Source organism: Microplitis mediator, chromosome 9 (genome assembly GCF_029852145.1).
Source record: "Microplitis mediator isolate UGA2020A chromosome 9, iyMicMedi2.1, whole genome shotgun sequence".
Classification (NCBI taxonomy): Eukaryota; Metazoa; Arthropoda; class Insecta; order Hymenoptera; family Braconidae; genus Microplitis; species Microplitis mediator.
The window spans coordinates 17,150,044-17,163,436 of record NC_079977.1 but is presented as its reverse complement, the minus strand read 5'-3'; the positions used below and the strand labels follow the sequence as shown (position 1 = coordinate 17,163,436).

At 32.5% G+C, this 13,393-nt stretch overlaps 1 non-coding gene across 1 annotated transcript; it reads left to right on the top strand.

Moving 5' to 3' along the window:
• Positions 1–13,075: 13,075 nt before the first annotated feature.
• Positions 13,076–13,147, top strand: Trnad-guc (transfer RNA aspartic acid (anticodon GUC)). The gene has a single exon. It is a non-coding gene; the product is annotated as a tRNA-Asp (tRNA).
• Positions 13,148–13,393: the final 246 nt, after the last annotated feature.

The following is a 13,393-nucleotide window of genomic DNA, read 5'->3' as shown; positions in this document are numbered from 1 at the left end:
TCTGCTAATCTACAGTAAAATTTTAGTGGTTCAATTGTTGAAAATGACCACCACTAAAACCAATTACGAAGTCAGTGAAACACATTAAAAACTTGGTAAATTTTAATGGTGATTGTGGTTACGGATTCATCAGGGTACACACAAAAAAATGAGTGTCTAATAAAAAAATTGATTGAGTTGAAATGATTATAGAAATTCACTAGTAACAAATAAAATGTAGTTGAGTTGAATATACTTCCGTTTTATCTGAATCCAAATACAAAATATAAATATAGTTTTATTGTGATAAATAGTCTGCGTGGACAACAAATTCCAGTTAAATTTACGAAATTGACATCGTAATTTTTCCTATTGATCAATATACTGATGGACTCTACATTTAAAATCACAATTCTTACGATGTAGTATTGTAAATTAAGTTGAAGACATAATACTAACAAACAACACAAAGCCCTGAGCTCCTTGAAAAAATAATCGCATGGACGAGTGTTGGATTTAAACACGGAATCGTTTGATCGCTAATTGACCGATACCTTAGACTACTCCTTCTTAGAAAAGTTCACAAGTCTACGGACACGAATATACCCGCATGAAAAAAGTGTATAGGTGAAAAGTATATCTTAAATTATAATTGGATATATAAAATTATACTTCAATGTATAATTCTCAATATATCCTCATGCTACTATTTTTTGCCGTTTTGATACACTTAATTATACTTTATCAGTATAAGTAAGATTTATGATTTAATATACTCTGAGTTATATAAATTTTGTATAAGCTAAACTATACCCGAATTATATAATAAAAATTATATATAATGAGTATACTCTAATTATATCGGAATCCTCAGGAGAAAATTCTCAGGAAGACCTGAGTTGTTTTGGAGTAAGAAGAAATCATCCTGAGAAATTAATTTTCTGAAGATAATTTTTTTTTCGACCGATATAATTTTTGTTTTCCTAAGCTATACAAAATTGTATACTTTTTTTATATATTTGGAATATACTCGTTGATAGATTGCAATGTATATCGATTATGATACTTTCTACTTCTATCATAAATATCTTCGATCAACTATAGTTTAGTTTATAAATTTCGAATATATTAAAAAGTATACATTAAGGTATAGTTTTACATATATGTAATACTATACAATTAATTATATCTTACATTTATAATAACTAAGTATAACAGGTTATAACTCATTTATGAGATATTTTGCCGCATTTGTAGAAAGTATACACATGGCTATACTTTGTAGTATACTTCAAAACTATACATTTTTTTCATGCGGGATATCCCGTTATCATAAGCATGAACACATACTTTCCTGCTTTACAGCATTATTTAATGCAATTTAAAAATTCTACTATAAGATGGATGGCGTGGCTCAATAGATATGAATAAATTGAACATCTGGATAGTTCAACTGGTTGAGCACTTGGCGCTTATCCGGATTGTCTGAACTCGACTCCCAGTTCAGACTATCCATATTTTTCTCATTTTTCCTATAAATTGTTTATTGAGAAGATCCCTTTCTTATTTTTCCCAATCCCTTCCCATCCTTATTCTCGTTCCTTAATTCGATAATGTTAGAACACTTCACGTATATGTATTTCCGTATGTGGAGGTGCATAAACACATACTTTGCTTGGCTCCTCGATTTATTATCCCAATGCCTATTGAAAAACTAACCAATTAACATACTTCCCTACTTTACAGCATTATTCAAAGTAATTTATTGTACCAACCAGGAATAAAGTAAGCATATATACGGAACCAAGATGGAGTGTTAAGATCTTTACCAACGATGTATACAAATAGCCACGAGTCGCGAAAATGCCTCTTCCGGTGGATATAGTTGCTATACAACAATTACGACGTAATATTGTGATTTTTATGATCGACCGTATGACAACTGAAGAAGAAATATAATAATGAGAGCTAAAAACCACTATGTCTACGGAATAGATACACGGTAGACTCGCGCCATGACACTTCACACATATACATGTGTTTGAACATGTACCTGGCGCGAGACACTACCGTGTTTCCTGATCATTGAATTCAATAGTAAATAGAAAGATAAAATATAGTTTTTAAAATGTTATTTTTTTTTAAGCTTGTTACGATGTTACCATTGTAATTTTTTTAATAATTCTTAATCCGAAAAGCCTTAGATAAAATTACGATGCTAAATAATATGAAATTTAACCTACATAGTTAATTTTAAAATGGCATTGGAAAATTTACGGTAATGAAAGTATAGTCCAGGATTACGATGTTGACATCGTAAATTTCACTGAAATATCTTTTCCGTATGTTAAATTATTATCATTGCTCTTCAATCTAGAATATCGCAATACTGAAAATGTCAGAGTAGAAAAATCTAAACTAGAAAAATAAATCAATAATCGCAAGGAAATTTCATCTGAAAGCTAGATTGGGCTGTAAATTTCTTAAAATGAATCAAGTGTCAAGGAAATTGAAAAATCCCATTGATTTGATCAATCTCACAGAGCCGTCGGTTTATACGCTAGTTTCTTTGAATGCTCACTTTGATCGGAACCGTTGCTTCACTCTTTTAAGTATACACGCGTTGCAGATACCTCTATTTCTGCTCCTAGACGATATCCCTACGTGAAAAAACAATAAGTGACCAAGGGTGGATATGACCCGGGGGTGCGTTTAAAGAAGGATTTACTTAAAATCAAGATTATCTTAATCTTGTCTTGATCATTCGGAAAAAGATCGTAGCAATATTCTTAACACAAAAAATGAAACAAAAATGTGAGAAAAAGTAATGGGACTGTTCATAGCTATCAGTTCAAAACCAATTCCAAAGCGAGATAATGATTATATAAATTGTCGAGACCAATACAGTGCTAAGACAAGATCAAGATAAGACCAAAACTCACGTGATTAAGATAAGAAAATTCTTATCTTTTCTTGACTCAAGTGATGCCCTAATTAGAATATTTGCTTTGAGTAAAAGTGTTTTTTTCGTTGAGAAAAAGTATGACTTGATAAGTTTATTAATTTTTTTTAAGTAAAATTTAATTTTTATCGTAGTAAATAAAATTTATTCATTCTTTTAGACCTCTTATTTCTTACTGCGTAAAAGTAGCTTAATTTAAATTAAATGAAAGTCATTAGAATTTTTTTATCAGACATTTTTAAATACATACTTTTTTTTTACATAATAATACTATTGTTAAAGGTGTCATTATTAATGAGATAAAAATAAATTAATATACAGACCTAGCATGTCGAGGTTTTTAATTAAACAAAAATGTACAATATGAAATATTTTTTTTCCCTACAATGTCGTCATATCCTCGTAAAGACAAAATTAAAAGTACTTTCATTCTCATTGGAATATTCTACAAGTTGACAAACGATTATTCTCAACTGATGCTGGGGAATCAAATTTAGATTTCGATGATTTTTTATTGATGCCTAAGAGTACCAGCACAACTCAGATAAAAAGTAGATTTATTATTGTAATGGAGCTAAATGGTGACTACTTAGTTACTTTCAAATGCTACGTTTTTTTACGAGGGGCCGTTCCCTTACCCTTTTGGGTATACACGCGTTGTGCCCCCCCCTCGGATGACGTCCTTAGTCGAAAAATATAACCAAGTTACCAAGAGTGGACATCAACCGGAGTTGCGTTCAAAGAACATATTCCACCCGCAGTATTGTCGTATGTATGCTGTTTTGCCGGCATCTATTCCCGGATATATCTTTTTCCGTGTGGGCAGTAGCATTTGTGGATTAGCCACAGCCATTACGAGTCACAACCTCTGTGGGCCTAACACTCTTTCAATCTCAGGAAATAAAGAGACTCTGGGCGAAGTTGGAGTGACCCACCCGTAGCGTCAGTTCCCAGTACTAATGTACAGGCTCCTACTCGGAAAAAATAAAATTGCATAAACTTTTTTCGAATTACAATTCCATTTCCCTATCTATTAATTCTTAAGTCAACCGCCAACACTAGACTAATTCGCACAATGTGTCATAATAATAAAAGATAGATTCGTCCTAAGTACGCCAACGCACTCGACAGTAAGGCTTTGTTGACGTAGTCTTTCCCCTACATCTTTGTTAGTGCGGACAGAGATTAAACTGTGTTGTATGTTTTGCTACAATTTATCCTAGTAGAGGAAAGTAGATTTCCGACCCACTCGCGTCTTTGTGTTACTGAGCTATCGTACACCATAATGCTAATGAAATTACATCTATGACAATCTTTACATGCTCAAAAATTACAAATTATATTGTAACTGTTAGATTAACTTTTTAAACTTCCATTGCCCATCTTACGGCCATAAATTATGTACGTACCTAAACGTACTTTAAAATTTTAATTTCTTAAAATTTAAATTATTGTGAAAGCGAATAGTGATTTACTTTCTTAGAGGTTTATCTTGCGTAAACAAATTGATTAATTACGTATAACAAACTATTTTATTTTAACACTCAATTAAATAATACATAAAAATATCTCAAGGTGTAAAATCCAAAGGTATAAGTTAAATATAATCAATACACGATACAAAGGTATGAAAACTCACAAAGGTATAAGTCCAGATTCTAGGATCGGAGGAGTATGACTGCTCTAGTCTGAGTTCGAAAATAATCTGTCGTCTTTTTCTTACGATTCAAGTGTGGGCTAAAATGATAGAAATAAGTGAGAAGATAGCTAGTAGTCCTCAAAACAAGAAATACCAAGGAACACATGCCCTTATCGAGATAGAAAGTGAAAGAATCAAGATTAGAGGGTACAGTACTTACAATCTTAAGTATGAAAGTATGAAGTCCCATAGAATTATAGGGACAGCTGAAAGTCATAAAAGGGATTAAAAAAAGGTAGTAAGATACTGTAAATATTACCAAACTATCGTACTTTAGCTAAGCTGCAAAAAAACACTAAAGCTATTTTAAAGGTTTTTCCCAACATGTGTACACTGTAAAAAATCCGGAGTGAATCTGGAGTGAACTGAGTGAAATAAAATCCGAATTCACTCCGGATTCACTCCGCCACTCGGAGTTCCGGAGTTTTAAAAAAAATCACTCCGCATGCGGAGTGAATTGGGAGTTTTTTTTAGCGGAGTGATTGCGGAGTGACGCGGATTTTATTTCACTCCCAATTCACTCCGGTCCGAAGTTTTAATACTTACATAAATTTATATTAATTTATATGAAACTGCTAAACAATATGTGTGTGCGAGTGTGTGTTTGCGTGCATGTGTGTGTTTGGGTGTGTGCAGGTGTTTGTGTGCGTGTGTGCATGTGTGAAAATTTGTGCGTGTGTGCAAATTCGTGCATGTGTGAAAATGTGTGCGTGTGTGCAAATGTGTACGTGTGTTCGAATGTGTGCGTGTGTGCAAATGTGTGCGTGCGTGTGTGTGCGAGTGCGCGTGTGTGCCTAAATATGTGTGTGCGTATGTGTGTGCTTATCAGCTGATCAATTATGTAATACGCGAGTTTTTACTTCGATTTTATTGAGTGGAGTTATGTTTTATTAATAATATTTACAAAACTCCGCTCCGGAGTGAATTTCACTCTGAAGGGATTAAATTAATAAAAAATTATCTACTCCGCGAAAACTCCCCTGCGGAGTGAATTTCACTCCGAGGGGAGTGAATAATTAAAAATTCATTCACTCCGCATTCACTCCGGATTTCATCCGCATTCACTTCGCGAATTTTTTACAGTGTACTCATGCGAAATTATAAAAAAAGGACCTTGAAGTGGACTTGCTGTGCTATGAATTTGTAATTATGTAGTAAAAAAAAAATATCTAACTAAAATTGACCATTTAAAATAAATATTCTACGCTACGAAACAAATTAATTATTCCTACATTATTAAAACATTAACTTTTGAAAATTTGTAAGACTTATTGCTATTTTCGGCAATATTTGATAGAGTGTGATCTTCAGTTGAGTATTCCATGTTATGGACAAAATTATGGTGAAAATTTTTTAATCTACCGTATGAACAAACGTGGATAATTTTCAATTATAGGTACACTCAATGCAAGCACTTGGATTTTGTAAAATGAAGGGAGATTTTTTTATGCATAGTAACTAATTATTATAATTTCTGTGTTTAAATCACTTTTTCAAGTCATAATAATAATGAAAGTAATGTTTTTACTCTATTAAATAATTTATTCGAGTAGAGTTGAGTATCTCTGTGATATTTCTTTAGACATAATTTAAACTTAACTTTTCTCATTTCTTTTCTGCTTATACAGATTTTTTTATTCACGAGCATCCATGAATCAATATTTTCTTTGTGTTATTTTACCTTGTTTCCGACTGTTTACTTTTTCACAAGAACATAAAAAATAAAGTAAAAAAAAGGAAGAAAAAATAAGAGTGGATGCTAAAAATAAAATAATGTATGAAACGAAGAAAGTCTTAAAATTCAGGAAGAAAACAATTTTACTACGTAACATTTAGTGGGTATCACTGTTAGGACGTCGATTCTTACTGTCGACCATTTTTGGTATCATTGTAATTTTTTTATCATTTTATTTATATTTATTTTTTTTTCCACTCGGTAAAATCTTGCTTACTTTCAGTAGTCCAGAATAAAGTCTGTGGGCTTTTATATTTAGAGTTTTCTCATTCGTACGTCCTCAATCCCGCAGAGCTACAGCGCAAGGTAGAGTAAGATAAAAAAATGGTTATTTGTGGTTGGGTATATTTGATAAAAAAAAAAATCACAGCTCTGAGACCAGCATATACACTGGCTATTTATTCCAATGAAATTGTGAATCCTAAAATAAATACGCGAAAATTTTTTCATTTCATTAAAAATAATTTCCTATTACAATAAACATGAGTAGATTTCATATAATTATAAGCATTATTGCATTAATGAGTCCTCACTTTTCAGTAAGAGTGAATAACGTCTGATTTTCACCAAAGCCTGAGTATCTACAGCTCAAGACTTCAGTTGTTGAACAGAGTATTTGCCTATGTGCTTCTTTGGTCTGTGCCAACAAAGGATTATCTCATGAATTAACGAGTTATGCTATAGGAAATAGTACAAATCACCAGCTCGACTCACTCATAGCCAATTTCACTAACAGAAGGAGCGAAGGATTGAGCTTATAAATGAGAGGATTACATCAAACGGTCAGCTAGAGATAAATTCATTTCTATTGCATTTCTCTTTGTCCATGGGTGCACAAATGAATAAAAGGCTTGTGGAACATCATTTCGAGAGGCTTACTATGAAGTCTTCAATGAAAGAAAATCAATTTCCAATCAGGATTTCTCATAATTAATTAATGGAACAAAGCCGGGGCTCGCTCCTTTTTTTTGGGGGGTCGTTATCTGATGCGTTGCGGATGTCTCTATCCTTTGCCTAGACGACAGCTCTAGTCTAAAATATAATCAAGTGAACAAGAGTGGATATTTCCCGCATGTGTGTTTAAGAACACGTTCCATTCGCATGTGAGGTTTAATTACAGTTACCACGAGTCCAAACCTATGCGGGCATACACTCTTTCCATGTCAGGAAATGAAAAGATTGTGGACGAAGTGGGCTTAATCATGCCCGCCTATGGCACCTGTTTTCTGTCCTGGTCAACAGACAGCTTCGAAAAAATAGTAAGACGTGACTTCGCTAACGTGACCAATACGATTCCATGTATTGGTCGATATACCACTTTGCTCAAATCCCTGTTTCATAAGTCCGATACCTCTATCCGATCATTTATCTTTTATTATTACCACAGAAAGAAACTTTGCGTAAATCAATATCAATATCAATACTTAAGTTTGCCGATTCTTGATCGTAACTTCGAATTTTATATAAAGTTTGACCCGCAATAATTGAATTCCATAGAATCAACGATTGTCTAAAAACACTTTCTTGACCTTCTAAAGTAAATAAAGTAACCACGCCTGCGCAGAAAGTTGAATTCCTCTCCAGTGCAGTGGGATTGAAGTCACATTTTTCTGTGATAGAAAAAAAATGTTTGAAGATAGGTATGTCTCAATGCTACCTCAAACAATGACAACGATTCAAACTTTTCGTTACAGATGTTGTGAAAAAAAGTATGCACTAGGGAGGAAAGTATAGTAGTTTGCAGTAACTTGCCACCTTTGCCTGCGGCCCGGGTAGGGAATTACACACGAGAGCTAAGATGTCCTACTTTCCTCCCCATGTTTATAATGTACTCTCGTTTATTGTATACATTAGAATAATCATATGGCACTTTAACTAACTAAGATGCCAGTTAAATTTGAATATGCGCTATTAGTCAAAGATTGCCTTGTTCTTACTGGACCCAGACGTTCAAACTCGAGTCTCTGATCCAGGAAATTATAAAGAACACAGTCTGTTGCCACGAATAAAACATGAATTAAAACTTCAAGTGATGTCAGCCCTTGTCTTTGTTTCAGACAGATAACTTCACCCTCGTCTGAAATTGTTTTTTTTCTTTTTTTTTCATTCAACGCGCTCTCGACAGAGAGAATTTTTTGCTGGAATATATAGACTTAGTCCGGCAAAGCTTAAGCAACTAACAACACCAACTGGACTTTTTACATTGCTCTCTGTAAAATGTCATCTTCTAGCGTACTATAGACGTGCATTTTATGGACAACACTGTGAAAACTCCGGCTGGTGACAGATGCGTCGCGATAGAGTTACGGGACTGGAATTCTACGTCTGCGGAAAAATTTCTTCGAGTTTTCACGATTAGAATAATTTTAAATAATGTTTGCGCATGTTAAATAATTGTTAGCAGACAAAATATAAAAAAACCTCCGGTGTCGTTTTTTCCGCTATTCAGCTTTGGACCAGGAGTCTGAAAGCTCACGTCTACGTTATTTCGCATAATTCATCTCTTTACTCAAAATGGAAGCTGCATTGCTTTTCAAGAAAAGTGCACTGCAACATAAGAAATACTCCATTCGGTGCATAGCTGATATATTTACGCTTCCTGGAAAATGGTTTTCTCTTTTTTGAAGCTTTAGAAGCTTAATAATATAATACGTGCATGTGTATCCTTATCAGAATGGAATTTTCCAAAAGAAATATATGAAAATAGATTTTGTTATCATTTTGAAGATATTAGTTTTAGTTCATTCGTAACTAGCCTAAAGGCGTCTCTTTATCGAATATACAATTAGAACGGATATTATAGAACTCATTCTGAATATACCTATTTATAAAATATAATAGTGCTCGTATGGCATAAATATGCTTCATGTCGTTTTGTTAATATTTTGAAATCTAGTAGTACATTTCTGATAATTTTGAAAGTAATTTTTTTTGCAAATATGTTTGGGTAAGAGGATGTAATATAGGGCTTTCATATATAGTTTATGGTATACCGCAGAAAACATATTTCATATATATTAGAAAAATATATGGAAACATATAATGATTCATATATTTTCGTTATAATAAATACATATAATATAAAAATCATGAAAAATTATATATTTTCTATATACGTGAAACATTATATATTTATATCAATATCATCCATATTTTAACATGTATAATTACACTCAGAGAAAAATATGGTGTGAGAAACTAAAAAAATTAAGTATAAAAATACCTCAAATACATTTTTAAGTTGGCAATACTAGTCGCTGCCTAGTAAAATCAACTATTTGAATACAGTTGTATTAAATGTACTATAGTTGATGCAACTAAGTCAAGATAGTTCAGGAAATCAGTAACCTTACTATATTTTTTTTTGTTATACAGACTGAACTAACTTAGCTTAGTCAAAATTTTATAGCCTGTTACAATTACTACTCGATTTTGTTTTAGTGCGGTAATGAATACTAAATAATATTAGTTGTTTCAAATATCATCTTAAATTCAAAGTTATAATTTAAAATTGAAAAAATTTAATTTGCTTTGAATTTCCTTTATTAAAAGAAACGATTAGAAAAAAAAAAATTTTAAATACTTTTTAATGCTTTTGAATACTTTGAATACTTTTGAGTAGCCCTTCTTATGGGCATTTAACAATGCAAATCGTTTCAAATCGTTTTTTTTTTAAATCAGGGTTATGGGTATACTTCACAGAAATTTGGTGAATAGCAACAATAGATTTGGCTATAGCAATTTGAAGCATTCATACATCTTATCACATTAAATAAATGCTTAAGTTGAGGTATTTTATAGGTTACATAGAATAATTAAAAAAGAGGTTTCCTATTACAAAAAGATCTTTGTTAAAATTTTCAGAGGTTGCATGGCTAACAGATGTAGTACCTAAATATATATGAGTGCTTTAAAATACTTAAAAAAAATTGAGGTTCTTAAAGTTTTTAACAAAAACGAAATGTTAAAATTTTAGTATATAATAGGTGGAAGGTTATACAAGAGATATTTGAAGTATGAATTTAATAATCATTAACCATTTCAATATACTGTAATACTTAAATAATGTTTTTTGAGAAGCGTTTTTTTTCCGGTGTAAAATTAAATATTTTTTCAGCGTTATTTATAAGAAAATTAATAAATTTTTAAAGTATTCCATTTTATATCAAATAGTCTATTGTGTTCATAAACCGATGGTATAAACTTTAAATTACAAATGAATTAAAAAAAAAATTTATTGTATTTTTTGTTATCATTTTAAGAGGACTTGAATGCTACCAGAACAAAAAAATCTGTCTATCGGTTGACCCTGCGGGCCAGCCCCAAAACTTTCCGCTGTTTTCGAGCTCCTCGAGCTCGAAACCATTGTTGTGGATACATTTTCGAGCTCTTCGAGCTCGAAAATACTTTTGTGTGCCATTGTTTTCGAAAAAAACCGATTTTAGCATTTCTTTCTCCCACGATATCTCAGGAACGAATTGACCGATTTTGATGGTTGAGGCGGCAATCGGCATATTTAATTGAGTTCTAGAGCTGATAAAATTTTGAAGTTGATCGTCTAAGTCGTTTCTGAGATATCAATAAAAAACTAAAAAAAAATTTTTTTTTTTCGTAATTCGCCAACATTATCCAGTCTACTCGATCAAATGATCTGAAATTTTCAGAAAAGTTGATGGCCAACAAGCTTTTTCGATTGCCTCCTCAAACATCCAAATCGATTCATTAGTTAAAAAGTTACAAAGAGTTTACACACACACACACACACACACACACACACACACACACACACACACACACACACACACACACACACACACACACACACACACACACACACACACACACACACACACACACACATATATATATATATATACATACATACAGACACTCGGACATCATTCCGAAAATAGTCAGAATAGCTTCCTAGGACCTCAAAACGTCGACATCTGATGAAATTTCGATTTTTGCAATTCGTGGTGAAAACAATAACTTCCCAATTTTTCGAAAATCGTCGATTTTCTTAGCGGGAAGTTAAAAAAATAGTTCCGATAACTATGTACGATTAACTCAATAGATTACGTAATCTAACTATACTTGTATAATTATATTTACTATGAAAGATCAGTAGTAAAGACTAAGAAACTTTTTGTTACTTGCACAGGATAAGTATGGCAACAATCAGAGAAATTATAGAGTTACTAGTACTAGTACCAGAGCTAGTTGCAGTAACAAAATTTTTGTAGCTCTTTGCTTGTAAATAGTTCTAACAACTACCTGAACCAAGTCCTAAGTATCAAACTGACTTGTCTTCAAAATAGTTGATTTTACTAAATTTTTTTCTCTGAGTGTACATTTTGAATTTTATATTTAATATTCATATATATTAGCATAAATTTACCCATGTCTCTGTACATCAGAGGTGGTGATTGAATCAGAGCCATGATTCAATCAAAATTAATGAAAAAAATGCATCTAGTTCAATGACCAATACTTAGATAGTTGATGAAAACCTTTTGTGGACCGATCGTCTTACGATACTATGAGTAGCTTAGGATACTATCTGTTCGTTCCGATCTTAAAAAGTTAAACGAAATGCTTATGTTAGGGATAACTCAAAACAACCTTTGGATTAAACGTCTGAAAAAAACTTCGTGAGTAAAAAATTTAGTTCGCAGCGTTTGAATCATTCAACTGCACAAGAGAGTGTTAGGCTAAATGGTGCTTATAATAATATTGACACGAATTGCGTTATTAAAACATGACCATTCAATAAACTATGTTAACAAATATTATTGAGTAAGGAGCCATTGATAAGATAAGCTATTTACAAAGTTAAAAATCTAAGGGTACACCTGAAAAAAGCATCAGTGGCTGAGGAATTCATTTGGGGTGAAAGGGAAGTCAAGGTGAGAACAGGCAGCCAGGTCTTGACGGACCAGAAACTTCACCACGACAAACCTGACATCATAATATTCCTCAGCAACCCTAAGGAGATATTTGTATTGGAGATTGCAATATCGCACCTGCAGAATATAAAGCTACAGGAGGAAATCTAGAGGGTCAGGTATGAAGTAAACTCGGTCATACCTATAGACAAGACCAATGTAAATACTGTTGGAAGGGACTACAACCTCATCAACGCCCTGAGAGCCACACACAAGTGCCTAGTACATCTAGGAGTATACATGTTTGGGACGTTTGGAGAAATCCTGGACATTGACGAGCAAATCAGGAGCCAGTTAACCCTAACTAAACTGGGACTATCAAGGAATAGGATGGATAACATGTATCAGAGATGCTGCTTTAGTGTTACAAAAGAGTCAGCAAAGATCATATTGAGACGTCTGGAATCTTAAAAGATGAAGATAATGTCACGTAAAATCCATCTATTGGCCACTAGCTATCTAATTAATTCACTTGTATCTATTATTATTATTATTCCTATATATATGTATTTACTTAACCATATAGAGGTCTATATGGACTATGTATGTGAAAGCAATAAATAAACAAATTATATACTACCATATATTTGTATTAATTTTGTATCTATGTACATAGTTACTTTAGCATATAGAGGCTAGGATTGGCTATGCATGTAATGAGCAATAAATAAATATTAATATACTATCAGGCTGTGGATGCCTAGGCTATGGGCATTTAAATATGTTCACAGATTCTCGTCTGTCACGTCAAGTCCTTGGTAGTATAGTGGTCAGTATCCCCGCCTGTCACGCGGGAGACCGGGGTTCGATTCCCCGCCAAGGAGACTTTATTTTTTTTTTTTTTTTTTTAATGTAAAATTAAAATATTTTATATTCTTTAATATACCACACTTCTTTTTTTAAAAAACAGTTCTTCGATGCAAAAAACAGCTACATGCAAGTATAGATGAACTATTAAATTCATTGGTATCTATCTTTAAATGCTGTTTTCCTTATGCATGTTCTAGAATGGAAATTTTTTTTTTGAATCACTTAAAAATTTTTTTTGGCAGTTAACGAAATTGAAAGAA